The following is a 27,079-nucleotide window of genomic DNA, read 5'->3' as shown; positions in this document are numbered from 1 at the left end:
GGAATCCCTGGCATCACTTCCAAACTCTTTGGGATATGGGAAGGGTAGGTAATACAGGATAGGCAGGCACAAAGAAGTCTCAGTACTCAGTTTCATTGTTGCCATAACAAAAAAAAACTTTTATTAAACATTTTAAAACTTTAAAATAACTGTGCTTAAATTTCCTAGGGTGCAAAATGTGTTTGCAGGGAGGAGGAGGGAAGGCAAGGAGGAAGAGAATGAGGAGAACCAGGTGAGTAGGATCAAGATTTTTTTGGCAGATCCACCATTTCTGAGGTGCTAAAAAAGGTGGGAATGTACAGTGTTATTTCTCAAAGTGCTGAAAAGGCAGATATCCAACTGTACACCATCATGAAAAATGTAACATGTCCACGTAGCTTAAGGCTGTCTATGCTGTTAACCAAGCTCAACTATGGCATCCTAAAGCTGACTGCACTGCTTTTTGGGCCTTGGAATTCAGAAGCAGTATAGCCAAATCAATGCAAAACCTTGTGCAGACTAATTAACAAGTGGGGGAGGCTATATGGCACTGGCACTCACAAGTGCTAATTAGCCCACCTGAAATACCAAGTAGCTGTGGCTACACTAGGATTTGGAAAAGTGGGGTGAAGATGGTGTGGTGCATCATCAGAAATAACATCTTTCTCCAGTTAAAAAGAAACTGGAAGCTCCGCTAATAAGTAGGGGTCTAGAGCTATATTATTTAATTTAAGATTAAAGCAAAAAATACTTTATTGGAATGTGCAGTCATTTACTATATCATATATATAAAAACACTTCAAACTAGACAAAAATAATCCAAAGATGTTGTTTCACTAGTCCTGAAGTCATTATAGTTAAATATATCTTTTTCAGATTTATAAAACAAAATCAGACCTTCTGAGTATCTTGACAGTGCCTCCAATGCTTCATTGGAACCGATTTCTACACCTGAGTTAATATTTCCATACCTGAGTTTAATGGTTTTAGCTAGAATTAAAAAATAGTCTGCAAGGCTGTGAAATAGGAGCTACATTTCTAGGAGCAGGTAACAGGCAGCAGCATTCGAGAAGTAAGGCTAACTGGAGTAGTGGAACCATTAAACCATTTAAAAAGAGAGTAATTAAAACCTGTGGAATTAAAAGTTTAGACAGAATCAAGGAAAATATAATGAGCCATTAAGTTAAATGATCCATTAGAAAATTAATATTTATCTGCCCCAGCCTGCCTGTCATGTGGCCCTCGATGGCTTGCCAAAACACAGTAAGCAGCCCTCTGCCCAAAATAATTGCCCGCTCCTGGTTTAAAGTGTAGAAGACAGTCTGCCTGGAGAAGCACAGTGTACTTAAGAATGCCACAGCTAAGTACAGTAAGTTTACCATAGCCAAGATTTCAGAAGAAGACTGCACAGTATCTTCACTTAACCCAGCACATCCTTTTCTGCCAAGTAAAATTCATGCTAATAATTTTGTTATAACATTTCTGTATTTTAAAATGTGAAGCTTCTTCATGCTGCCTAGTTGAACAAATCAGAGACGCCATTGACAATGCTCATGATGTTATCATAAATTCTCATGGTAACTGGTAATTTCGTTATCCTGTAGTCGTGTGAAAAAATGGGAATCCCAGATTGCTGAAACCATTAAAATAAGACTAGTACTTGTGGTTGATTAAAAAGAAACATGAACCCGTGATTCCAGTGTAACAAAGTCTTGCAATCAAAAAGATAAATAAAAAGAACCCTACTTTTTTTAAAATGTCAAGACTTTTAAGCCATAATGCTGACTCATGGTTCTTTTAATGTTTGGAGTTGGCAATGGTACTGATTATAATTAAGGGAGAAAAATGTTATGTAGACAGCTGGGAGGTTGCCTGCTTTGCCATTTTTCCTTTGCCTATTGTATGGTATTTATGTGTTAGAAAAGTGTAAAAGACAGTTGGGGGAAATGCAAAAAATGTCAGTGATTTACCAGTTCTGTGTACTCTCTTGTTTCCTTCATGTTATTGTACCGTGTCAGTTATTAAGGACACCAGCATCAATTAATTAACAGTTTAAGTGGAATTGTTACAGAATCATGTAATTAGGAAAATGCATGGATCAAATCAGTGTTTGCAATTAAGCACCTAATTATGTTGAAAATGGTTGTGCACTTACATAGATTACTGGCCCTAGGCCATCCCAGATGTTTTTCTTTGTCATTTGTTTGCTCAATTAGCTATCAAGCTTCATCCAATGACAGTTTTCAAGAACTTGCAGTTGCTGTCTTGGATACAGAAGTGACAACAGCTTTTTGTGTTTTAAAATTAGCTTTAAAAGTACATTTTTTAAATTAGTCCATAGAATGTGTAAAAACAAAATCCACTATTTAGAAACTGCTTCCCATTGTTTTCCTGTGAAAGCCGGTCCTACACCAGCATATTATATAATAATACTAATGGTATTGGGAATATTAGTGGTTTTATTAATAGAATTAACATTTGGGCTCTTAGATACTGTCAGGGACCAGGATTTCATTATAACCAATCAACCAGCATGGAACAAAAACCCTGTCCCTATCCAAAAAATACAATTTAAATATAAGAAGAGGTAAATTATAGTTGAGAAGCAACATGGAATAATCCATTGGTATTGGTCAGCATTATAGGCAGTGACAATCAGCATGGTTTTAATGACATTGCTTTTGAAGATGAAGTACAGCAATTTAAATCCAAGCTCCAATGTATGTAAGGTAATTAAGTGCTTTTCAAAATGTGATTTTTTTACAGTACCTATAATGCTTTAAAAAAAGGAAAAAAGGTGTGTGGTAAATAGCAGCTCTGAAGTATGAAATCTAGGATCTTTATAACAAATCAATAAGGACGTTTTCTGTGCACAACAGAAACCCAAATGTGTAGCTTTTTTAATAATAAAAAATGCCTGTGTACCACTTGGTATCACACCGGATAGTTGCATTTTCCTTTGATTTTTAGGAAACTTTATGAATCTTACCTAAATTTTGGACACCTCTGTAAAGGCTTGGTAGCATCTGTCTTTCCCAGTGAGCAACCTCAACAGTTTTAAGAAGAGTTGAGATTTTTCAAAAGTTCCCATGTTATATAGTACTTGAAAATACAAGAAAATTGTAGGTCTATAAACTAGATTGAATTTACACCACACTATTTATTTTACATTGAGTGCACATGTGAACAGATTGGTGTTCACTAAATGTAAAGGGGATTCCTCCATTTTCAAAGCAAGATAACTCAATGAAAATTATCCCATGATGTAGTAAGGCAGAAAAAATGTGATTGAAAAGGAGTATTTGATATAATTATGAAGTGTACCAACCACACATTCTTCCATTAGAATATACCAATTCATTGAAGTGATGGAAAAGCAACAACATCCCTATTGGAAATCAGTCCAGTTTGTGGGCTGCTGGGAGCCTGGGTATCCTGACATTATCTAGATTCCATGTTTTGGGCTCTAGGACATCTACTTGGTTGAGTGTCTGGAGGAAAGTTCCCAGAATCCCCAAGTCTGGCTACCAGGACTTTTAACAGCTCTGGTAGCCTCTGAAATATTTGAAAATGGTGAAAGTCATTTTGATGTTTTCCAAATGGAATGTTGGAATTCCTGTTGCAAAGGAATGTTTCTTTTTTTTAAATTTTTGAATGTTTTGTCTTAACTTGAGAAATTCCTGATATTCAGTTCCAAGTCCCAGACTTGCAACTGACTCCACTGAGGTAGCCCCCTTTGATTTATTCAGAAAGAAGTGATATCAGGGCCTAAAACTACATGCTTTTTATCATTCATTTCACATCTACGTGCACAGTGTTGTTAAAACAAAGCCAGCATTTCAACCAAGAAATGTAATACTGAAAGCCTGCTATGGATCATAGGTGCTGACATTAGTATTTTACTTTAAACTCAGTGCGTTCCTGTGCCAAGGCCGACACGCACCCAGAAGAGACAGCATGTTACTTCAACCTGGTGCTGCAGCATCTATAAAGATAAGGTACTTTAATGGAGCATTTGGAGACTTTTATCTAATAGCTGATTGAACAGGCTTTAGCTAAAAGTGCCTGATTTTTTAGCTGATCTTTAGCTGAAGTGCCTGATCTTTACAGATGCTGCAGAGCTGGGTTGAAGTAATGTGCTGCTTATTCTGTTAAAGCATGAGTTTGGTTGTTTTTTGTTTTTTAACATCTGCAAGCAATAGCTGTGGCTAGTGGGTGTTTAGCACCTGCAAATTTTTTTCTGTGGGTGCTTAAGCCCCAGAGCACCCATGGAGTCAGCGCCTATGCTATGGATTACCCACAATTCCCCTGCCCAAATTCAGACTCATAGGGTGTGTCTACACATCGCCCTACAGTGACATTGTTACTGTGCCGTGCTTTAGTATTTCCTTTTAGAAGTGCTAGAGCACAGTGCAGTAATTGCCCATACTACACCGCACTTGTGGTACACGGTTAGTTTTAGTTGCTACTTTGCCATAGCAGCAGGCTAAAACAAGGGAGTGTGCTGCTCCAGCAAAGTAGCTGCCGATCACGTGTAAACTCGTGTGATGGCTACATTGCCATAGCGTCTCATATGGTGATGTAGTGTGTCTCTACGGTGACGTAGGGTGATGTGTAGACACACCCTTACTGCCAGAGTCTGGGAGACAGCAAGAGTTCCCTTATGCGAGAAAATAGGTGGGAGGAAAGTAGATTGTCTGCCTTTCCATAATCCAAGTCAAAGTTCACAAGCTAGTTTTCTAAATTCCTATTAATTATCTGAGCTGCTCCTGAAGCACAGCTGTTACACATCCCCCTTGACTCAGGATAACGTCACAATATAGTTAGAATTACTCATAGAAAAGTCTTATGAGAGAAATAATATGAAATGGATTGTCTAACTAAAATGTCTGTAAATTATGAACATGTATTATACACTTTTTGCAGCAGACAATTCAATATGAAATATTTTTCTATTAAAAATAAATAAGAACTCAAAGACCATCATAATAATACTATATTATCACAATCTGTCAGTTGTAGAATGTCATCATACCTTTTGTTTTAATAGTAGCTGTGTGGTTGAGCACAGGGATATGTGTATGCGATTGAGTCTGACTGCTGACTGAAGTCTATAGGGATTGTTCAGTGATATTAAGACTGAGGAATACCTCTAGCAATATACGCTATAAATGGTGATTGTATAATTTAAAGTTGCCTTGGGTAATGATAAAGGTTGAGAGTGAGGGGTTACTATTGGGGTGAAGGTGGAATCATTGTTTTAAATCTCTTGAAAAAGAATAGTACTTGTATTTTTTTTCTGGGCAGATTTTTTTTGTTTTTTTGGCTTTTCTCTATCAGTGAGAAAAGTGTTAACTTCAAATGCAATCCTTCAAAAACCTATTTTCACTGATTAAGATCTAAATATCAACTTATCATTTAAATTACAAGGGGCATGTTTCCAATTTCTTTCCTAAATTAGATGAAATCAGTGGGCAATTTACTAGTACATGGTGCCTGACCAGATTTTAAATTGTTATTCTTGAAATGCTAAATAAATATGCCCCCCAAACACAGCCCAAATTCTGTGTGGCTCTTGTTGAGCCAGTTTTATGAAAATTATTAAATAAGCTATTCTACATATTTATGGTCAATATAGCCTGTTCCAAACAGTGGGTCCAAGTGAGTTGGACATGGAGTTACAGAAAACAGGGCTACTATGCTTTTTGGGAGCCTCAGATAAATAGGTGGGTGCTTAAGCATGCCTGATGTGCTGAGTTTCTGAATTTGTAGGGGCATGTCTATGTCCTGGGTAGCTGCAACTAATTATTTATCAAGTGCACAAGGATTTTGATTGGGTCTACTAGGTAGATGGATGACTGCTGAGATTGAAGAGGAGAGGAGATGAGGTTTTTGATCATTGAAGCTGGTGAAACTTTCTGGAAAGGAATAAGAATGAGAAACCCAGGGCCAGATTAATGCATAGGCAAACTAGGCACATGCCTAAGGTCCTGAGCTGCAGGGGGGCCCAGTCCTTCCCTTTGCAGTGGTGGCGCAAATGGCCCCATCCACCTCCCTTCTCTCCCTTTCCCTCCCCTCCACTGGCCTAGTTGCCACTTCCTAGCAGTGGCTTTGAGCCCTGCTGCCTGCAGGCGGCAGCACCGGGGTGGGGTGGGGAGGGTTACCATACATCCTGGTTTTCCCAGACATGTCCTCTTTTTAGATCCTCCGATCTCAGTCTGGGCAGTTTTTTAAAATATGATCAAATGTCCGGGATTTTGCTTTGCCTCCAGCTTGCCCCAGCAAAGAGCTGCTTGGGGCTGGAGACAGGGAATTAGAGGTAGGGCAATTGGAAGCAGGGCACACACACACATGGTCAGCATGTAGCCAGGCAGGGGGTGGGAGCAGCCCAGCAGTTGGATGCAGGTAAGCCTCTGGGGGGTGGCAGGGGCTCTGTGTGTGTGTGTGTGTGTGTGTGTGTGTGCGCGCGCGCACACGTAGTTGGGGGGGGTGGCGCATGTCCTGGACGCATGCCCCTCCAGCAGGGAAAAGGGAAGGGGGTGGGGAAGGAGCAGCAGGGAGCTGTATGGCTGGCCCAGTGGCACTGGGGCTGCTGCCTGCGCTCACAGGGTAAAGGAACCTTGCCAGTAAAGGAACTTGCAGGTGATGGACCTGGGAGGGACAGGGCTGGGGGGAGCAGGGTACTACGGGTCAGGAGTGAGGGACAGCACCAGGATGGGGACGAGGGGGGCTGTGGCTTGGGAGTGAGGGGCAACAGAATGGGCAAGGGCAGGGCACTGCCATATCACTGCCCCCCCACTGTCATAAGCCCCCCCTCCCCCACCATGCCACAGGTGTCCTCTTTTTTGGAACCAGAAACACGGTAACCTGAGGGGAGAGGGTTTTTGACCCCACAAGTTTGTTTGCCTTGGGCCCACTAAAGGGTTAATCTGGCCCTGGAGAAACCAGTAGTCTTTGCCTTCTGCTGAGGTGACATTTCTGCCAGCTACTCCTTCCTACCTGGAATCCAGTGAGGGAGGAGTGAAAAAAGAGAAGAGCTTTTGGCTACCTTATCAAAGTGTGCTATATTGGCCTTGTGTGTCAAGAAGATTCACGTGCAGACAGATGTGCATGGCCTTCCTGCAGGATGCCTGAAACTGAAGTGCAGCCAGGTGTGATAGATCCTTAGATGCAGGAGTATTACTTGAGATGATTGTCACCTACTATCAGATTAACAGGGAATTAGGCTTGCCCTGTGGTTTTATCTTAAAACACAAGGCTGGTCTTGCATACACATGAATTTCAGTGGTTTAACCTAAATCAGTTTATAAATCGATTTACATACACCTGTTTAAAACTGAGTAAACATTCTGATGGAGGCACCCTTTAAAATTTGGAGCTCAAGGGACCATAATGATTATTTAGTCTGGTCTGCCTAACACAGGCCAAAGCTTTCATTTATGGATTTCAAAACTTCAAGGAACTAAGAATCCACCATATCCTTAAGTCAGTTATTTTAATGGTTAATTACTTTAAGTGTTAGACCAATTTGTTCAGCTTGTACTTTTAAATTATAAATGTGAGCCATATTGATATAGACCAAGTTAAAACTGATATGAGAGTATCCATACTCAACGCTGCACTGATTTAACTAATTCAGTTTAAAAAGTCACACCTTTCTTTAAGCCAGTGCAACTGCATGTAGGGACCAAGCCACGGATGCTCTGAATTCCTCTGTGGTACCTTGACTTTCTATTTTCCCCACTTTTTCTCTCCATCCATCAACCTGTGCATCTTGTGGTTTCCATTATATTGGAGAAGCCTCTACAATTGGTACTTTTTAATTTTGTTACAGTGGCTTGTATCATGTTTCTAATGATTATCAGTAAAACTCCTACTATCTTCAATAACAGTGAACAGCAGCGAATGTTAAGCCAGCAGTGACCATTCTTGACAGAAAAGTCACACTAAGGAAATCTGATTAATTCTTATCCCAGTTCTCAAGGCAAATTACTGGTCTTGCGGCTAATGTACTAGACTGGTTTTCAGTTTTACACAGACTTCTTTTTAAAGCTAGTCACTCAAACTATTTCCTTACCTTTTTTCTAAAGGTAGTAATACTTGGATAATACACTCCTTGGTGATATTGTCAGGCTGATTCTAATTACTTCAACATCTTTGGAAGGAGGCAAAACATTGATAATTACTTATTCTATGACAATAAGTCATTGTAAGGAATAGGGTTGCTAGGAAATAGCAAGCAATATTTATTTTTATTCTTTATGACCTATAAATAGAAAAACTTAAATCTAAAAGAATTTAAAGCTCCCAAGGCATGTTGTCTACTTAATTACTTTCTTGTTGTGCTTTGTCCGTGAATTGCTTTCTGAAAAATCTAGAACTGGGCCCTGTAGCATTATATAAAATATTTTTTGCTGAGTGACAGTAAAAAGCCCTGTAAAATCAATCTCATAACAAGTTGACAGATGCAGTATTGCAAATACTAGACTCTTGTCCCATGTGATTTAAAATGCTAGAAACTGATTAATCTATGGAAAATGGTAAGGCCAATCTTCAACAGTATGGCAGTGTCTATTTATCAGCTCATGTGGGAATAATCTACTGGAGAAATTATTTAATATCTGTAGCAGATATTAACATAGGGTACAAAGAGTTTGGGGGGTAAGAAACCATCCTTCTTTCTTTGTTTCCCCTGCCGTGTCCCACATCTCACCTCTAATAAATTAATTAATTAAAAAGCCATTTTTAGGTGGATAAGTGCAAATTCTTTAGATAGATCAAAGCCTTTATAGAAAAGGCTTTGCTTTTGACTTAGAAGACAGTAACAACAAACCCAATCTTCAGCTTTGGTATGTAAATATACAGGTGTCCATTTTAACAATTATTTGTAGGGGCTACAAATACTGCATCTTCCCTTCAGGTTTCACTTGGCCAGTGAAAGGACTCAACAGAGTACCATACTAGGATTCGCTTATCAGAGCTTTGCCTTCCAAACAGAAATGGTAAAAATAATCTAGGGCAAAAATAGAGACTAGAGCTGAGCAAAAATATCCATAAATGCTTAATCAGATATGAATATTTTTTTATTAGGCTTGGTCAAAAATGTTTTATTTCCCATGGAAAAATGTGGGTTATTTCTAGGAAAATGCACATGCCAAAATAGTTTGGCATCATTTGCCTTAAGTTTCCTTTCACTTCTGTGTGTTTATATGCTATCTTCCATGATGGTCTGTGGTCTCTGAGTATAATGTGTTCTGGATGTCCTTGGCCACAGTCCATTACAGAAGATGTAGACCAAGTAGAGCAATATTCACATAGATGTTAATAAGGGAATGAGGCGTAGTGGTGCCATATTCAGTTATCAAAATATTTCTAGTTTTGTCTGAAATATTTTGGTTCTCAAGTGTTTGGTTTTCTAATGAAAAAATTAAATCTGCTACAGGGAGTAGATGCGATTAATGAGAAACTTTACTTGAAAATCCAATTATCAGTTTAGGAGAAGTTTCAACTTCTGCCTTCACAATTCAGGGGTTTTTTTGGTTTGCTTCCACACACACATTCTTCATTTACATGATGGTTTGGGTGGGGAGGTAGGGGGTGATATTAATTTGTTTGGGAGTATTATTTGTGCTTAAATGGCTATCTGACTATGAAAATATGGATCGTCTTGGTGGGTTTCTAGAATTAGGCTGGTCAGAAAAGCAGAGAGATTAATAATGCAAAAGATGCTTTATGTTCTGATTTTCTGAGGTGTTGGGCACTTGAAACTCCCCTTGAAGTCAATATTAGCTGTGGGTGCTCAGCAGTTCTGAGAATCAGACCAAAAACAAGCAGACAGATCAAATGGATCAGCATGAGCAGCAGCAGATACTGTCAGATATAAAAGGAGGAGGATGACTTTAGTAAATAAACTGAAAATATTTGTTCCTAATGTTATAATTAATGCTGAAGCTTTGTTTACAAAGCATAAATCAAGTTCCTTTTGGTATTTGACTTTTCTGCTAAAGAAATAGAAATCTTTGTCATGATGGTACTGGCATAGTTGAAATATGATTTATAGGTAGAACCCACATCCTTCTCTGCCTCCCCCCTGGTCTCAGCAGAGGGTTCTAAGGTTAAATATTTTGCGACATTTCTGTGAGCATTTTCATTATATACAATGCTCTTTAGAACGAGAAGTGTTTATACTATACAGATTAGTATGCAATAAAATAAAAGTGCCCTCTACCACAGTGGGTGGGCTTGGTGGAATAAACTTAGTTGGCTATATTTAGTTGGGTAGAGCAGCTCTCACTAACCACAAAAATGTGTTTTCAGAGCAATGCATTTAAAAAAGCAGGAATGTTTATTTCTTAGCAAACTTCACTCACCAAAGAATTGAAAAATTTGAGAGCTGTAATTTGTCTGAAGTCTTTTTGCTGTAATGTTTTCATTGGACCAGGACATTTATGTCTATGCAGTGAATGAAAATGAGTTCATGTGAACAGCTGTCAAAAGGAAATCACTGTCCTTTTTTTAAAAAATGCCAACACATTTTCATTAATGAATGGATTGATTCTTTTTTTTTTTGTTTGCCTGCACAGTCTCCATTAAGGTGTGTGTGTGCGGGAGGGGACCCAACCAAAAACAAAAAGCTGATTAGTGGTATGTTTTATTTCACTTTTAATCTTAACATCAACATCCAGGTTTTCTGATTCAGTTTCATAATTCCTTTTTATTTACCTTAAGTCACTACTTTGAGAGTTTCTCCTCTTTTTTCTTATTATCTCAACAGAGAATATAACATAACTATACTTTATCAATTATATATTCCCTTCTTTATTTACAATAACTTACCCAAGTCCTTGAAAATAACAATCTGTTAACGCTTGCATCCACAGACTGCTTTCTGTAATGTTCAAGATCTCAATTTACAAATATGCTGTGGTTCCTCTGACTACATAAATACCCTCTGACTATATACGTATCTCATTCAAAATAATACATGTGTCTTATCTATGTTCAATTTATCATTCACAGTAGTAGTGGGGCACCACATGCTCTTGAAAGAGAAGTTCTGTCCTTGCAGTATGTATAGTTCAAAAAGAATAGCCCATAGGACATAAACAGTTTTTTAAAAGAAATATAATTTAATCTAGGGACAGAAATTATATGCAAACTGGCATACGTGACTGCAGATGAAGCTAAATCTGTAAAAGAACAGAAGTTCAGTGCATGTAGACCAGTTTCAAAATGGTGGAATCCAGTTTAAGATAGATCTAGCTGGATGTAGTGTTAGATATAATCACTTCAGTTTAGACCTGTCTGTCGAGCTTCTGATACAGGTCACAGTCCCCTGACATCCCAGGATGCTTTGTGTTGTCGTTCCTCCCCACTCCACTAACCCCACTTCACTGGACAGGCAGGCTAGCCTCTACCCCAGTTCGTCAGCTCCTGCCAAGCCAGGCAGCCTGGCACCAGAGCTGAGGTAGCAAAGCCTCTGCTCCCCAGCCCATCTGGCAGTGGCACAGGGGCTAGGCAACAGAGAGATAAGACTCCCCTGCCCTGGCCAGGGGGGCTGGGGAGGGGCATGTATCCCTCCCCCCCCCCACTCCTCTGTGGCTGAGAAGTGGGGGGCTGGCAAAGGGGCAGGGCTGTGGTAATTGCAACCTGGCATAGCTAGGCTGTGAGGGAGAAAGCCTTCGTAGTGGAGGATATGCAGCTATGCAAACTTCAGCTGGAGGGTTGGGGATCTGTTCCCCCCCAGCCCATTCTCCCATGGCTGAGGTGCATCTGCCTGCCTTGGCCAACTGAAAAGTGAATGTGAGTCTGTTTGTCAATGGTCCAATCTATGCAGTTTAGAGAAACCTGCATAGATTAGATTGATTCCGCCTCAGGCTTTTTGACTGTCTATATGTAGCCTGAGGTTAACATTAGCAGTAACATTGTGCACCTCATATATTCCATACAGTTGAGTATGCTCATTATCAGAAACTTATACTGAACCCATAGGAAATACAGTATTGTAGACTGTTTTAGAACAACTATGACACTGAACACATATTAACAATGAAATAAATGTTTACAATTGCATGTTGATTTTACTCTAGGCAGAATATTGATTAGAGTAGGGACTGGCAACGTTTGGCCCATGGGCTAGATCCAGTCTGTGAAGTGACTTGATCTGGCCTGCAGTGGCATGAAGGACCAGCAGCACACAGCTTAGCATGGTACATCCCCCTTCTCCATCCTCCACTGTGTTGCTCATCTTTTCCAAAGCTCCCACCTCCACAGTCCTCCCTATTAATTCTTCTTGCCTTATACGGCATGTGCTTTCCATAGCCACCAAATTTCCCCTTCCCACTGTCATTCGGGACAGGAATTGGTAGCATAAGAGATGATAAGAAAAAAGAGGAGAAACTCTCAAAGTAGTGACTTAAGGTAAATAAAAAGGAATTATGGAACTGAATCATAAAACCTGGTAGGTTAGTATAAGGGGTGTGCAAAGCTTTGGTTGCTGATTTGATTTGGAGGAGATTCAGCCCGATTCGGTGGCCGAATCCAAATCAAATTGGGAGACCAATAAAAAGGTTCAAACCAATTCAAAGCCTCCAAATCAATTCAGAAAAGATACAGAGAGATTTGGAGATTCAGTGATTCGGGCAGTCTCTGCTTGCTGCCACAGGGAGCTGGACCCAGACCCCGTGCCAGTAAGTAGGGAGGGGGGACTGGAGGAGGGGGGAAGGGACCATGGGGGGGGACCCCTGCCTGCTCCCCCAGCCCCCCTGTGAGCCCCTTGACCCCTACCCATTCTCCCAAACATGTCAATGGCTTGCCTGCCTGGCCCCAGCATCCCGGTACTTAAAAAAAAAAAAAAAAAAAAAAAAAAGGCCCCGCACTCACTGGCTGCTGCAGCGGCTGCCAGGGCCTCTGAGGGCTCATGGCAAAGCCTCCCCACTCAGTGGGGGGCAGCAGGGATTGCCTCCCCACCTGGCAGGAGCTGGTGAGTGCAGGGCTTTTTTTTCTTTTTTAAGTGCTGGGACACTGGGGCCTGGTGGTGCCACCATTGATGAGACTGGGGGAGAGGGCAGGGGATGGAGCCCGTTTGATTTGGCAGCAGCCAAATCTCTGAATTAGATTCTGTGGAACTGATTTGGCACAGTGATTCAAATCACCGAATCAAATCACTGTCCCCTGAATTGGCCGAATCCGAAGCGAATACTAGCCGCTTCACACGGGCCTAGTTAGTATCCTTAGCTCTCACTGAAGTCAGGTAGAAAGATAATGTTTTACTTTCCAAAATTTTCACTCTTAATAATTTTTCTTTTCAATGACACTTTAACCTGCTCCAACGTTATTTTTTTTTCTTAGTCATGTTTGTTGGGGAGGGCAAAGTGGTTAAGAAATATTTTACAACAAATACTAAACATGGGTCTCATTTCATGGTATAGATCAAATTATCTGAAAACAAATGCTTCATTAGTATAATTGGATGACAGCTCCCTTCTGCAAAGGTGACATTATAACAACAACATTGTCCTCGGGGTATCCTTTCTCCAATTCGGTTTCTATTAGTGTGAAATTTTACCTAAGAATGAATATAATATCTATTATATTTGATCATTTTTGTTTTATATGAGTCTTGATATATTAATATGTGTTTATATGAGTGTAGTACTGTGAGTGAAACAACAAATTAAGGACTGAATTGTGAATTAAAGGAATTAATTCAAGGGATCTATTTAAAAGGCTACAAATGGTTAGGTGTTTTTTATGATTTTGATATTAGGTTCCTTGCATATGTATTGAAATTATCTCTTTTCACAAAGGTCACCAGACAGCCATCATATAATAATACCTTTCAATCATTGCTGCCCTATAGCTGAAGTGCTGTTTCTCCCTACTGCTAATCTCCAGTGCTTTCTAATCTCCCTATTATAAATATCTAGTAGAACAATATAAGACTGAATGTCTATAGCCTTGTGCATGGTGTAGATTCAATTTTAGAAAGAAGTGCTGATTGGAAAAAGGCACGCTTTTTCCACCAAGAATTTGGAAGGAAATCTCACAATTTTCAGAAATGTTTCTGTTATTTATATCAACGTGAAGATTTTCATTTCCAAAGAGTATTATTTTTAATTAAAATTTGTACTGAAAAATTTTGACCCACGCTACTACAAGTTACGGGCAAAAAAAAAAAGGATTAAATACTAGAACCATGAACAGGTTCCCCCTGGAAGACATTTTCTCCTTAGTCAAAGTATGATCATTCAGATGTACATATCTGTTGTCCTGGGAAAAATATAAAAAATTCACATGATAAGACGTGCTAACTTTTTGTCCTGGGACATAACAAAGTGCATCTGAACAGTTCTCTCCAGATTACTTTGTATACACATTACCCTTCCAGCGGATCTTACCTCGATCCTGGATAAGCTTTTTGAGAGAATTATCCTGGCGCACGTCCACGAGGGGCCAGCAGCGGAGGTTATGCTTAGGGGCAACCAACACGGGTTCATTAGAGGCAGGTCCTGTCAGACCAACCTGGTGGCCTTCTATGACCAGGTCACAAAATCCTTAGATGCAGGGGTAGCAGTGGACGTAGTCTTTCTGGACTTCAGGAAGGCCTTCGACACTGTCTCTCACCCCATTCTCGTTAAAAAACTAGGGGACTGTGGCATTGACACCTACACAGTCAAATGGGTCGCTAACTGGCTGGAGGGCCGCACTCAGAGAGTGGTGGTGAATGGGTCATTTTCGACATGGAGGGATGTGGGCAGTGGGGTCCCCCAGGGCTCGGTCCTCAGACTCGCGCTGTTCAACATCTTCATCAGTGACTAGGACAAGGGGGTAAAAAGCACCCTATTCAAATTTGCTGATGACACTAAGATGTGGGGGGATGTGGGCACGCTAGAAGGGAGGAATAGGCTGCAATTGGACCTAGTCAGGTTACAGGGGTGGGCAGATGAGAACAGGATGGGTTTCAACACTGACAAGTGCAAGGTGCTGCACCTGGGGAGGAAGAACCAGCAGCATACCTACAGGCTGGGGAACTCCCTTCTTGTCAGTGCAGAGGGAGAAAAGGATCTTAGAGTCATTAATGATGCCAAAATGAACATGGGCTGACAGTGTCAGGACGCGGTCAGGAAGGCCAACCGCATCTTGTCATGCATCCACAGATGCATCTCAAGCAGGTCCAAGGAGGTGAACCTCCCCCTCTACATGGCAGTGGTCAGGCAGCAGTTGGAGTACTGCATCCGGTTCTGAGCGCCGCACTTCAGGAGGGATGTGGACAGCATTGAGAGGGTTCAGAGGAGGGCCACCCGCATGATCAGGGGGTAGCAGGTCAGGCAGGCTAAGGGACCTGAACCTGTTCAGCCTCCACAAGAGAAGGCTGAGGGGGGATCTAGTGGCCATTTACAAACTAGTCAGAGGGGACCAGCAGGCATTGGGGGTGTCCCTGTTGCCCTTAGCACTACCAGCAGTGAGTAGAAATAATGGTCACAATCTGGCAGAAGGTAGATTTAGACTAGACATCAGGAGGCGCTACTTCACAGTCAGGGTGGCTAGGATCTGGAACCACTTCCAAAATAAGTGGTGCTGGTTCCTACCCTGGGGGTCTTTAAGAGGAGGCTAGATGAATACCTTGCCAGGGTCGTTTGACCCCAGTGATCTTTCCTGCCATGGCAGGGGGTCGTACTTGATAATCTGACAAGGTCCCTTCCGACCCTACAAACTATGAAACTGTGGAGGTTTAGTGAACAACTGAATGCACTGACACTTTTCTGCCATTTATTTAATGATGCAATCATAGTTTCATAGTTGGTAGGGTCGGAAGGGACCTGAGGAGATCATCTAGTCCGACCCCCTGCTGTGGCAGGAAAGAGTACTGGGGTCAAATGACCCTGGCCAGATGTTCATCCAGCCTTTTTTTAAAGACCCCCAGGGTAGGCACCGGCAACACTTCTTTTGGAAGTTGATTCCAGGTCCTAGCCACCCTGAAAGTGAAATAGCGCCTCCTGATGTCTAACCTGAGACTACCCTCCGCTAGCTTGTGTCCATTGTTTCTTGTAACTCCTGGGAGTGCTCGGGGGAACAGGGACTCTCCCAATGCCTGCTGGTCCCCCTTGACTAGTTTGTAGACTGCCACTAGATCCCCTCTCAGCCTTCTTTTGTGGAAGCTGAACAGGTTCAGGTCCCTTAGCCTCTCCTCGTAGGGCCTGCCCTGCTGACCCCTAATCATGTGGGTGGCCGTCCTTTGGACCCTATCAATATTGGCCACATCCCTCCTGAAGTGCGGCGCCCAGAACTGGACCTGGTCATAGAAGGCCACCAGGTTGGTTTGACAAGACCTGCCCCTAATGAACCCATGCTGGTTGCCCCTGAGCATAACCTCCCCTGCTGGCCCTTCCTGGACATGTGCCAGGATAATTCTTTCGAAAAGCTTCCCCAGGACTGAGGTAAGACTCCTGGGCCTATAGTTTCCTGGGTCCTCCTTCCTCCTTTTTTTGAAGATGGAGACCACTTTGGCCCTTTTTCAGTCCTCTGGCACATCGCCCAAGGGCCATGAGTGCTCGTAGAGCTGTGCCAGAGGTCCCGCAATGACCCCTGCTAGTTCCTTCAGCACTCTGGGGTGGAGATCATCAGGACCTGCTGATTTAAATACCTCTAGTCCCTCCAGAAGTTCCCTGACAAGGTCCTCATTAACCCTAGACCTGGATGTGCCACCCACAGGACTCTTGCGGGTGCCAGTGGGGGAGATATCCGGGTCCCTCCTCAGAAATACGGAGGCAAAGAAATTGTTGAATATGTCAGCTTTACTGTCAGGTGAGATGACTAGATTTCCTAGCGTGTCCTGCAGAGGCCCCATGTTACCCGGCACCTTCTTTTGCCCTCCTATGTATTTGAAAAAGGACTTCTTGTTGTCCTTGATCTGGGTCGCTAGTCCCAGCTCCATTTCCACCTTGGCCTTCCTGACCGCCCGCTACATTCCTGAGCTACTGAGGTATAGCCCTCTCTTGTGATGGCCCCTCCCTTTCAACGGGTGTACACCTCCTTTTTTGTTTGGAGACATTCCCGGATGCTTTTGGTGAGCCATGGGGGCCTTTGCACCCTCTTGCCCCCTTTGATTCATGTAGGGATTACTTCTTGTGATACTTTTTTGTTCTGGTACAAATTCAGGCACAACTTGTCAGGCTAAATGCAATATCTGTTCCTGGAAGCCCAATATGAAAGATTCCCCACACTTTTCATAGGTTTAATGTTATGGGGGATGATACAATGCAAAGTGAAGCCCCATACTAGTAAAGTGTGCTTACATCATACATACTGTAGGATCTAGTATTCCTTTCATTGACATACATCAGTTCATTACCATATATCCCCACTGTCTTCAGTGAGATCACTCCTGCTTTACGCTGTAATCGATGAGAGCAGCCAGGTTCTGTGAAGTAGCATGCCCATCGCCATGGTGTTTAGATGTATTTAGTCACAATTCATACCTGACGTAAATCCTGACACCTGGAGAAGAAAGAGATTTGATGAAGGGAGGGATGCAAACATGTAATTAACATTGCATAGGACCACTTCTTACATTATGTGCATAATTCACCAAATCAGTAGCATAAAATACAACATACTCTAATCTCTACAATTTGTCACATATAATCTTTATTTTCTTGTTCCATATCTCACCAAAAATGTGTCTTCCCATCCTACTGCCTCAGGCAAGGAGTGTTACACAACATTCTCAATTGAAAACATAATCTGAAAGAGGGAAAACCTGAGATTTCCCCAACTGAAATATGTGTTGGCAACAGCCATTTCTATGGATACAATGAGGCAGATTTCAGAGGAACTAGTCTGTCAAAGGAATTTTATCCAGCTGCTTAGTCAAATTTTATTGGAATACTTACCAGAAAGTGACCGCATCCTAGACTAAAGTATATGACTGGTAAGATACTACTACAAAAGACTGATAAGTATGTGAATGAGGTAAAGAGAAGCAAGAGGGTTTGTTTTTTTTTAGAACGATAGAAGGAATACAATTGAAGTAAATAAGTAAAATAAAATAAAGGTTCATTTAGGCTGAATTAAATGGAAAGGTCCCCAGGGTAGACATCTATTAAACTACAGAAGAGTTTCTTAAAGAAAATGGTGAAAGCTACTTGGGACAGTCTAAACTTGATTGGACAAAGGAACACTAATTATAATAAAGAAAGGCATGTTGTATTTACAGGGGGATACTGTAAAAGAGTTCTCTTATCTCTTATTTTTGATTCGTTGATTGTGTGAGTACATTGTCAGTACATGCCACTTAACTAAGCACCCTGAGAAACTAGATTCTTGCTGTTTGTTGGAAGCAAAGTGGAGACAACCTCATAATCATGTTCTACCTATTTTGCCCCTGCTGTCTTCTCTCTATCCTATTTTGTGAATAAGGAGAAAAAAATACAACCCTCCACCTTCCAAAGAAGACAAACCATTGTTTCCCTCCAGATGTTGTTCTTCTGTTAATAAAAATGTGTACTGTAGTTAAAATCTATATTTCAAGTATTGTGTCACTGATTCCTGTTTGAAAAAGTGATGCATAGATGTGAGTTTGGGGGATGAGGGTGAGCCTGCATGAATAACTACCTTCTGAAGATGATTAATGTACTCCACTCTCTTCTCTTCATGGAAAAATGCATTATCACTATGAAGGGGGCTTTGCTTCACATGACTTAGTTTTTACAATTCACATAGCTTTTTCAAAGTTACAAAGAGGTGTTCCACTCCTTTCTCTGTTTTCCCCTAAATTATATAGCAGAGTGGCACTCTATTTGCATGTGACTGATACTGTGGAGGAAGACTCTGAGTTGTGACAAATCACCAAAAAGTATGAACCAAAGGTTAGAAAATGTTCTGTACTTTGCCCATATAAAGAACACACTCTTCCTTTAATAATGGTCCATTATATACAGGCTTCATATTTTAATAGATCTTCAGAGAGCTGTTTGCCTGAGATGCTCACTACTGAACAATCCATTTGAGTCACACATGAAAAATGCAGGCTTTGCCTTCTGTTCATGGACTAGGCTCATTTCCTTTGTTCTTTCCCCTTGTTGTTGCTTAACAGTACACCAACTCTTTCTACAAAGGGGCCTCTGACTCAAAACTTAAACCCCACCCATAACTGTAGTCTATTCTCTAATTCTTGATTTGGAGACTTGGAAAAGTTTATTAATAAATGTGTTTAGGAAGATCGGCTGCAAGGTAATTTTGATATTAGATTCAGCCTTCCAAATAGCTATTTCATTTAGAACAATCTCTAGATTTCTTATTGATAATGAATTGAACCTCTGTAATTGGTGATTCAACTCAGATAAGAACCTAAAAATTTAAAGATTTAACAAAACTTCTTGGATATATAATATTTGTCTGGGAATCATATGGGAATATAACGTGATATTTTCATGAATTTGTGCTTTAATTAAGACATGAAAAAGCTGTGAACTCAGCCTTTCAGTCCAGCTATTTCAACATACCTGTTCTTAGCTGAATCCTAGAAGCTGAAGTAACATACAGTGAGAGCCCAATCTCAAAAGGTGCTGAAATCAATGGAGGCCTCTGTTTCTTAAAATCCCACTAAATGCTTGTCTGCATCTTGAAGCACCTTTGTAAATTTGGTTTTTACAGCTTCTGGTGAGGGAATGTAGAGTATCTTAAAGGTGTTTTTTGAACGTAGTGTCTTGATGTTTAAAACTTAGTAAAAAGATTATTTATTCTATTCCAATCCTGTAAATGATAAATTTAACCCTAATCCTAACCCCACCCCTACTTACCTCCCTGGGCTTAAGAATTGAAAGAAGTGCATTATTTCTTTTTAGTAACTTAAAGGAACAAAAATTAATATATCTAACAATTTTTCTGTTTTAAGTTCTGTATCCAAAATTCCCTTTTAATGATTGTAGTAATGTCAAAAGTCTTCCTGATCCTAATGCTCCATCAGGGTAGCAAGGGTAAGGCACACTTGACCGTAACTCATGGGAATGATGTGGATATGTCCAGCTATCCTTGACTCTCCACTGTGAATGACTAGGCGCCCATTTACAGCTGAGTTGACAGGTGGAAGCCTTCAGCATGAATCCAGAGTAGGGCTTACACTTTCATATCTGAAGGTACAGCAGGCCACCCTTACTACTCTGACACCATGTCCTACTATACTAATGAGATTGCCAATACTATTCTGTGGAAAGTGACAAGCAGAATTCTGCTGATTTTTCAGAACATTTAAATTTGTCTCCGTGCATATAGTTTCACAAGGGAAGCACTGAAGTATATGTTGTTGGGTTTTTTTTTTTTTATTATTACATACCCAAATAAAGCCTATACTTGTTTAAATGAAGGGGGAAAATGTTATCTATTCTTGTTCTAGGAGACACTAGTAATTGTTAACTACTACATGCTGGCAGGTTGTATATGAGGTACTGTAACATGCTACTAGAACACCACTGTTGTAGAAAGAACCATATTTTTGCATAAGTATCATGCACTTTCTCCCAAAAAATGGCTGTTGGAAATTTGAGTGTACATTATGTGAGGAAATATAATAAGAACAGTTTCTATCACTTGGGCTAGGGACAGACATTTCACATATACTGGTTTAAGTGATCAGAAACTGGTTTAAACCTGCAACAGAACAGATGTTCAGTGCGCGTAAACCAGTTTAAGAATGGCTGAAACCAGTCTGAGAGAAACCTGGTTGAATGTAGTGTCAGACTTAACTGATTTGGCTCAAACTGGTTTATCCTATGTCTGTCCCAGGCTCCTTGCTGGTTTAAGATAAATCAGACTTCCCCAACATCCCGGCATGTTCTCTACTCCACAGCAGGGCTGGCCCCTCCCCTCTGCTTTGTGGTTGGAGCTCCAGAGACTGTAGACTGCTTCCCCGCTCCCCTCACCATTCCCCACTAAGCAGGAATCCCCCCTTCCCCTCTGCCTTGCTGAGGAGGTGTCTATGTATTAGCTAGCAGACTGCATGCTAGCTACCCTCCCTGCTGATGAATCAACAGGCAGAATCAACAAGTAGCAGGTAATGTTCCTCTGTTGTTTTCTAAATTTGGTGATAAATACTATTATCAATTCCCTGCTGGGCTAATCACAGCTTGCTGATGGAGCCTGACCCACTCAGCTACATGCCTTAGAAGGAAGAGAGGGCCGCTCTAGTGCCCCCGTGGCTTTTAGCCTGAGCCACTGCAAGCATGTGCCTGCATTTCTGGTATGTCTGTCTGGTTACAAAACTGATTTAGCCTAGTCAGGTTAGACTAGCCTGCAAAGATTGAATCAATTCAGGCTCAGGCTTTTTTAATGTCTCTCCCTAGCCTTACTGGCCAAAAGCAAAAGTAAAGTCTGCAAGTGATCCACAGGGAGCAGAACAATGGGCAATCTCGGGAACCTAGTTGCTACTATTCAGTTATTTACTACAAGGAAAGTTTTTAGTTTTGTGTTTTTTCTTCCTCCTTTATTCTGCTTTCCAAAACAAGGTGCATATCTTATTCTGTGGCATATTGCATGTAAGAAGATAAGGTATATTATCAACTGCAGTTTGTTTGCATTATAAAATAGCACACAGATGCTGTTTTCTAACTTACAGTGGTTTTTATTTATTTATTTTTTTTGTCCCTTTCTGCTTGTCTTGTGCTGTAACTATATAAATACATTAAAGGTAAAAACAAATGAAAGTACACAATAAATCCAATACACTTCACAGTCTTCCTAAAAGGAACCAACAAACCAAAAATAAAAACAAAATAAATGCAACTTATTTGTGGTATAACCTCACTGGTTACATACTGTAAAAGTTAACAGCTACCAACATATCAGGTACTATTTACAATTATAATATTAGGGTCCTTCTTTTAGAGTAGGCAGTCAGGTTTCAAAGGATATTGAAGGATATCCAAACTGGAATATCAATGTTTCCACTGTGAGGGAAGGCCATGCCTCCTACCTGTCAGTTAAAAAAAACCCCAAAAAACTGTTGCTTGGCAGAAGTTCTTGGAAGTGCACTTTAATTATCCAATGCTTATTCTGATCCTTGGTTTTTTTAGCTTCAGCAGTAGTAATACAATAAGTATTCCTCATTTGCTTTCCCAATTTTGCATTATAGTGACTGATAAGCCAAAACCTAAGTCTATGAACAATTCTAGATCCTTGTAAAAATGTAAACAGATATGACTAAAAAAACCCAAACAACCAAATAATGAGCCCTCTATGCAGCATCAGTGTTGCCATATGTGGCTACCAAAAAAATCACTCTTCATTCATGATGTCATGAAAAGTTACATTTAATGCCTGGAAACTAGGGAAGAAAATGACTAGATCATCAGTTGTAAGAAAGTTCCTTGGAGCTACTGTCATTTTCAGAGGCTGGATGGCAGGCCTTTTAATTACAAGGTAGTTTTGATGTTTCTGGTTATGTCTCTGTTTTCTACAGTGGGAATGTTGCTACTAGGAAGCCCAAACTTTCAAAGTTTGAACTTAAACTTCAATTTTCAGAGTACTGTCCTGAGCTAACTGGGTGAAGCATCCTTAATTTAGTTTCTATTTTTAATGAAAACATTCACTTGTCATTTAGAATGGGTTTCTTTTGATCATTGAAATCTGCTGGAACCATAGATCTCGGACACCACATGCTGAATTGCAGCTGATATATGTTCCTGATATAACTGCAAAGATGGCTTAAAGCTCAGCTTTATGATTCCTGATTCTGCATGCAGTATGCGCTGATTAGTTCCTCCATGTTATTTAGAGCAATGTTTCTCAACCTTTTGGGACTCAAGGTCCCCCTCACTCCTGATGTGTACCTTCTGGCCCTGCTGTTAATCCTCACTCCCAACTCACTGCCTCCCACCCCCAGGTCCCAGCTTCCCACTGTGTGGGCCAGAGGATGGGGCAGGAGGAGGTGGGGGCAGTGCACCCTGTGCCCCGCCCCCGCCTGTTACTCTTCATGATGCTGGCAGCATGGCTGGCTTGAGGGTCCTAGCAGCAGTGGCAGTAAGAAGTCTTGCCACCCCGCTCTGCCCTCTCATGCTGGGTCCCAGCTGCTGGACCACAGAGGCAGCTCCTGCCAGACTGCATCCCCATTCCCGTTGTGGGTGCAGAAATTGTGGGGAGGCACATGTTCCCCCCCCCCGCCAAGATGTTGCCTATGCTCTTCTCCCCTCCCCCTGAATTACCTGCTTTGAGCTGCGGGAGCTGCTCCCCACTGCTTCCTGGCTGCAAGTGTGCACATGGCACCCCCTGCTGGCCTCTTCCTGCTCCCCCCCCCAGACCAAGCATTTTTAAAATTTGTTTGTGACCTTTTAATATGTTCATGCAACCCACTTTTAGGCCATGACCTAGAAGCTAAGAAACGCTGATACAGAAGCTGTTCAAAGTGACTGTTTGGATAGGGAACATAAGTATATACTGGCAACAAAGAAGGGGGCTAATCTTTAAGAACCAGTGGACACATCTACACGTTCATTATTGTGCAGTAGTTACTGTGCATTTAGTTTATTACATGCTTAAGTACTCACTAAATGCACAGTAACTCGCTCTACTGTGCAGTAGCACTGATGCACAAATTTTTGTGATGCTTACTGCAAAATAGTTTAATGACACTGTGCAGTAAAGTAGCATATTAACACGGTATTTTATTGGCATGCTACTGTGCAGTGTTATTAGGTTGCTGTGCAGTAAGTGTCTCATGTAGATACACCCAGTATGTTGTCTGTATCTCTGGATTCTCTTCTGACCAGTTAAAAGGACTTCACAGGCAGCCTCTAGCAGTGACATAAAATGTTGCACGTGCACCAGATCCAGTATCTGGTCTATTATACAAATATATCTGGATCTGATGCTGACAAAATGAACAATTTAAGGCTAAATCCTGCTTATATTCCTCTCATGAACAAATCTCCTTGATGCCAAAAGGACCTATTCACATGAGTAATTAGGTTCTAGCCCCCTAGTTTATAGACATTAAGGTAATTGTTAGTCCTCACTAAAAGGCACATATCATCTGTTGAGAAGGCTAAGGGTAAAATAGCCAGCAATGCAGCGACTGAAATCCACTAAGAAACTAAAGAGAACAAGTCTGTATTTGACAAGGAGAAGAAACCCAAAAGCGAATGAATATTGGGAGAGGATGAGAAGGATGGCAAGAGTCTGTGTTATTTGTATTTACTTTTCTGTGTGTAGTTACTTGGCTCATCATTTTGGCTCTTACTCCATGGTACTCCCTGCAGAGATGTTAAAATATCAAGAAAGCAGTAGCACTCAATCTCTACACACCCGGGAGGCTGAGAACACTTGGTTGATTTGTGTTGCTCATTTTCAGTAGAGTAAATTCCATGCTACATAATACGATAATGATATTTTGGACCATTGTATCCCCCTGGATTTTAGGAACTTTGAATTACCTTAAACAACTGGGGCACAGATACTCCCAAGTTACTCTGGGGACCAACCAGCTGAGTAGAAATTAATTCAGATATATAAGTAAGATGCAATTAATTTTAATCTAAACTGGTACCAAATTATTTACATTTACTTTTAGAATGAAAGAGTTCTCTCATGTAAAAAAATATGGGACAAAGTATGGGACAAAAATCAATTTAACAATATGATCCTAACTCTATGAAAGGAGAGATGCTGGACAAGGCAAGCGAGCATTCCTTTTCCTTTGGAGGCAAAAAAGAAAAGAATGTTTTCATTGGTTGATGAGGGTTTGTGCTTTCTAGCAATTTTATTATTCTGTTTTATTCTCTTTTGTTGGTAGTCTGCTATTTCTAAGAAATTTCCACCAGTAGAAATCTTTCTAGGAAAGGGAGTGTACAGGTGTTCATCGTCCAGCTGCTCCATGTCCTCTGTGTCTTCATGAGGCTGGGATGCTCCTGTGCTGTGCTCTGCCATCACTAGGAGGAGAGTGAGGAAGCAGCAGGCAGTCTCCCCTCCTCACCCCCACTCCCAGTCTAGGGAATGGGCAGGGGCAAGAAGCAGCTGTGCTAGTCCCTTCTTAGATTATTCTGTCCACTCCTCAGACTGGGGTCCCTGGTCTGGGGAATGGGTGGGAGGACTTTGACCCTGCTGCTCCCCTCAGACTAGACCTGGAGGGGACCACACATTAATTTTTTTCTTGCAAGAGTTTTTCTTTCACAAGTAAGATTTTCCAGGTTAACACCTGGGAGATCTTTCTCCTGGATGGTACACGTTTTCCTCAGGAGGAATTGAATGGATTTTGGTACACTGTGACTCTCCCAGTAGAAACATAACATCTGTACATGGCTACAACCTACAACTAGTGAGTCTTACAGAAGCTGCCCACAGTCTGTAATATATTTTAAGCTAGATATTTTGGAAGTCTCTTGCTTCAGGCCTCTCAGGTATTTTCTTCCTAAAAGAATGTATTGAACCAATGTACAACCTCAGTCTCAAATACTGAGAAATACAGCTCTTTCATGGTACTTGTGTCGAGTCACACTAAGGTAAAGAAGTACTACATGAAATAGTTACCCTGAAACCCCAAAAGGCTGATAAGCAGTAAGTTCCTTTTTCCGTCCCTGGATTGGTTTTACTCGCTATAGTTTGTTCAAAGGCCCACATTCTTTGTCATCTTCATATGTCTACAATTTATTTATCACCAAGACAGACCTAATTTTTATAGAAGTATTGTTTTAATAACATTGTAAACCCCCCCCCCCCAACCTATTGTTAATTGTTCTGACAACTCATTATTAAGACTGAAATAATTTCACTCCATTCATTTAACCAGGCTTTGTGGAAGAAGCACAGGGAAGTAGCCCTGGAGAACTGGGTTCCATTCTTGATTCTGCAACACGGTGCCCTGTGTGGCTTTGGGAATGTCATTTGATCTCCCCGTGCATGAGTTGCCTATCTGTAATACATGGATTGTAATCATTCCTCATTCCTTTTCTTCTTGGGCCAAAACTATTTTTTTATTACCTATATATGTATATATAATGCTTGGTGCAATGGAACCCTGATTTTGGTTGGGCCTCTTAGATGCTACCATTATACAGCTCTGGATATTCCTGGGAATTAAAGGTATACAAAGGCAAAGCATTTCCCCCTGTTGGATACCTAATGCATTTCTAGCTTAAGGACAAGAAGTGCCCCAGGCCATTAACTAGAACAGCTGTATCCTTCCCAAAGTATGCAGGAGGGAACAGGTACACTACTCCTGTTCCACGTGACAGTTGTAATTTTTATGCAGTTGAAGAACACATTGATCCAAAAAGATTTAGGGTGGAATCAGTTGAGTGGCAGTACACGTGGACCTTCCCAATGCCATGAGTATATATTCAATTTTCTGAACAGAACTGAGTTATAACATATCTCTCTAGAGAGCATAAGTCTTCACTTTATTTTGCAGTTGCCCTCATTTGAATAGCTACCATGTGGTTGCCTATTAAATTAATTTTAGTTCTGGCATGTAAGACTTAAGAGAAAATGTAGAATTCCCGCCAAGAGCAATGTTAGCAATATGCAAGTGTTTTTTTCTGAATGTGAACATGCTGGAGGTGCCGGTGTTCCTCAGAAATATATTGCTGGGGCACAAAATATGTCCTCATGTAGGTAATCTCTAAAAATATACACATTTTACCCTTTCACTTCTTTTCCTGTTTGCTCTTGATAATAAACTATGAAACAAGTAATACTAAAGTGTGTGGTCTCCTTGCAAGAGTTTATTTTGTCCAATGTGACATTTCCATTATACAGGTTCTGGCAAGCAAGCATGTCCCATTTCAATAGAATTCATTAGATAGGAACACGATAGTTTACAGGTTTAACCCATCTGATATTTATTGGCTGTTATTCAGAGAATGACAGGCAGCCAACACACTATTCAGTGGACTTTTCTACCCATCTGCTTATCCATCTGTGGCTTGAAAAATAGATTGCTTTTTCCAAAAACCATTGTTCTCACAGGTCTGCGGGATGAATTTGCATTGGAATACACTGGTGGATATTGTTAACTGCAACAGGATCATCTGAAATATCTATTTTGATTATGATTTTTTCTATTGTGTATTAATAAATTCTTGCTATCAATAACATTATACCTCCACTGCAT

The 27,079-nt window shown here is 40.9% G+C and overlaps 1 long non-coding RNA gene across 1 annotated transcript in view; it reads left to right on the top strand.

Moving 5' to 3' along the window:
• The window catches only part of LOC132248402 (uncharacterized), a 30,986-nt gene extending 4,228 nt beyond the window's left edge, over positions 1 to 26,758 (top strand). Inside the window, exons 2-3 of the long non-coding RNA XR_009459584.1 lie at positions 169 to 232; positions 25,757 to 26,758. This is a non-coding gene — a long non-coding RNA (uncharacterized LOC132248402). The remainder of the gene's footprint in view (positions 1 to 168; positions 233 to 25,756) is intronic.
• Positions 26,759 to 27,079: the final 321 nt, after the last annotated feature.

This window comes from Alligator mississippiensis, chromosome 2 (genome assembly GCF_030867095.1).
Source record: "Alligator mississippiensis isolate rAllMis1 chromosome 2, rAllMis1, whole genome shotgun sequence".
Lineage (NCBI taxonomy): Eukaryota > Metazoa > Chordata > Crocodylia > Alligatoridae > Alligator > Alligator mississippiensis.
This window is presented reverse-complemented; position numbering and strand designations above follow the sequence as displayed.